The sequence below is a fragment of the Copadichromis virginalis genome, linkage group LG22 (genome assembly GCF_057382275.1).
Source record: "Copadichromis virginalis isolate Kocher_CV1m ecotype Utaka linkage group LG22, C_Virginalis_male_GT1.1, whole genome shotgun sequence".
Taxonomy (NCBI): domain Eukaryota; kingdom Metazoa; phylum Chordata; class Actinopteri; order Cichliformes; family Cichlidae; genus Copadichromis; species Copadichromis virginalis.
The window spans coordinates 30436774-30439938 of NC_140638.1; positions in this window are offsets into that span (position 1 = coordinate 30436774).

Below are 3165 nucleotides of genomic sequence, written 5' to 3' on the forward strand. Positions count from 1 at the left end.
GTATTGGCTTTATTTTCATTTGTTTGTGAAAACTGATATAGATTACATGGATCTGTTTGTTCAGTGGCATGCACTCCTTCAGTCCACCATGGAGTGGCAGCATCGCACCACGGTGGAATGATTGATGAGCTGCAGCAGCAACCGCTCTTCACTCAGCGTAATGATGAAGATGGAAAGAAGCGACCACTTCGCTTTGATTTAACAGCTCCATGCACATAAAAGTTATCCTAATTTATGTCAGTTTTTTAATCTTTGCATCCTTTATTATTATCTTTTTGTGACAAATCCTCCCTTTCTCCATCTAATTTATCAGTCTTCACACTGAGCAGAATCACATTACGACCCACACTTTCATCCACATATCTATGATAAATGTGCTAATATTCCCAATATGGTTCATACCCAGCTGAATTTGATCTTTCCAGCAGAGTGATAAAAGCCACAGAGAGCCAACATCCACCACTGGACTACCTGGCACTATATCGCTAACAGCTCCACAGGGATGGGCTCAGGTGAACGCTGACGGATTGACATCGACATGGATTTTATAAGCTCCAAATCAGCTATGAGACAATGTTGTTGGCAACCTTTTTGGTGAGATAGTAGGGACAGATAGATCAGACAGATTTCTCTGGCCAGCTGGCACACACTGCAAAGTCTATGCACATTTAATGACACATGTGTAAGGCTGCCAGCTGTATTCATAAACAGACAATAACCATCAGCGTGGAAGGAGACGAGTGAAAGAGGATGACTCTGTGCTCTGCTGTGCCTGACTGAGATCATGGCTGTGGACTAAAATGACCATAACGACCTGACGTCCTGTACCTTATAGGTAACTTCTGGGAGGCACTCAAGTTGAGTGTAAAGAGAACTTGCCAGGATATATATTTTCATTTGAGATGCTCAGCAGTGCAGTGATGGGAGGACAATCATGCAGATGTAAATGTAAGGAAAAGAAACGATCGGAGTGGAGAAGACTGCTGTTTCAAACAGGGATACCATTCACTACTAGGGGTGACCAAATGTAGAGCTTAACAGCCCTTAAGCTCAAATATAAGCTGTCTTATAGTCAGATGTGACCTCCTGCAGAGAGGCTGAGCAGGAGGAACCTGGGTGGGTGCAGACTGCTTTTATCATACTCAAATAACAACGCAAAAAACTATGACAATGACAGGAAAAAAAATCTCAGCATTAAAGATAGAAACAGATGGAGTGGAAAGCAGCACTTGCATCAAAGACACAGATATTAAGAGTGTTGTTTTCCTTCTGCTTGGTTACAAAGCAGAGCAGGCACCCATGGAGAGAAAGGATGCGTGAGTCACTCTGTCTTGGCTGAGATGCCGGTCAGACACAGAGGGAGTCTGCAGTGAGAGACCACTCCATAAAGTGTTTTCGATCTCCTCTAACACGCTTCTTTATGTCTCTGTTGTCTTTGTAGCTTTAAAAAAATATTCTGTTCAATTCTTAAAATAGAGACTTTTCTAAAAGTGCTGCAAATACTTAAAATAGGAATGAAAGTGAAAACAGGAAGCTCTTTTCACTGTGTGCTATTTCCAGGAGAGTCATTGTGCTCTTCACTGTATAGTGAAACTGTGCCCTCTAAATATAAAGAGTGTCGAAACTTAACATACTTTATTCAGATTTGACTGATTTTCCCTCCTTGGGAATTACTGGAATGTTTCCAGCTACTTTTAGATTACTTCCATAGACTGTAAATAAAAGATGAATGAATCTAAAAAATCAAACCTGTTAGGGTGCCTGGGTCATCAATCCAGTGTTTTGTGTTTTTGGTTCTTTGACTTTGTTTATTTCATTATATTCTAGCTTTCTTTGTCTAATGGGTTATATGATTGTTCTAAGTTTAGGTTCTCTGTGTGGCTAATGTTAGATTTTTAGTCTTCTGGTTTCTGTCTGTGTTCCATAGTTGCTGTCTCTCCTGTCAGCTGTATCCCCGTGTCAAGTCCGCGTCTCTGTGTTATGTTTCCTGTTTTACTTTGAAAGTCTGTGTCTCATGTTAATGTATCTGGTTTTGCTTTCCTTGTCTCATTAGCCCTGATTTGTCCCAGCTGTGTTTCCCTCCTGTTTAGTTATTGTTTGTATTTTCAGTTTAGTTAGACTGGGTCTCAGCAATGAAACTGTTTTTGGAATGTACTTTTTGCCTCCTCCAGAAGTCTTTAAACTTGCATTTCTTCTTATTGCCAGCTGAACTTCAAACTGAACATCAGAATGAAAAAGAAAGATGATTTAAGTGACTTTGAATGTACCATGGTTGGCACCAGACTGGCTGGTCTGGGTATTTTAGAAACTTCTACACTGTTTACACTGAATTAAAAAGAAGTTATTTGGGTGAAAATGCCTTGTTGATAACTAGATTGCTTCAAGCTGATAGGAAGGCAACAGCAAGTCAAATTATCACTCTTTACCATCAAGGTATGGAGGAGAGCATCTCTAAATGCACAACATACTGAAAGCTGAAGCAGCAAATAGAACTTGTATTGCATTTTTCTACTCTATTTGAGCACTTGAAGCACTTCTTTACTACAAACCTCATTCACCTGTTCACACAAACATTCATACAAGTGCTTTTTTTCCATGCCTAAGTGCATTTAAGCACTCTCTTCCCTGCACTTTCTCTGTGCCTTTGATTACAGAGGTGGTTTCAGGTGCACTAGGGGTCAGACTCTGCTGCCATCTAATCCCTTGCAACCTCTTGCAACTTGTAAAGCTGTTCTCACTGCTAGATTGTAGACTCAGTGACTATCTTTTCCAACCCTGTGTCTCCTCTCTTGTCTTTCAACTATTAGCTGACAGGGCTGAATAAGCAGTGTGTTTATGCAACGGTGAGGTGTCTGCCTGTTCACAACAATCACTCCTCCTCCTAGAGTAGTGTTAGATTTTTGTGAAGTTTTCTCATAATCATCACATAATGGGTCTCACCCAAAGTGTGCTCGAGGTAAAGGTCATATTTGTTGTTTTATGGAATCTCCACTCCTCCCAGAGTTCTAGTGGTCAGATTTGATACAACTGCTTGCAAGCCTCTTTGACTTCTCAGTGGATTTGAATTCAACCAATGACAAGAAAACTTTCTTTATGTACTTCACACTCTTACGATAACTTGCGGGCTGTGATGGATCGTGAGCCGGTTGAGCTACTACGTCACCG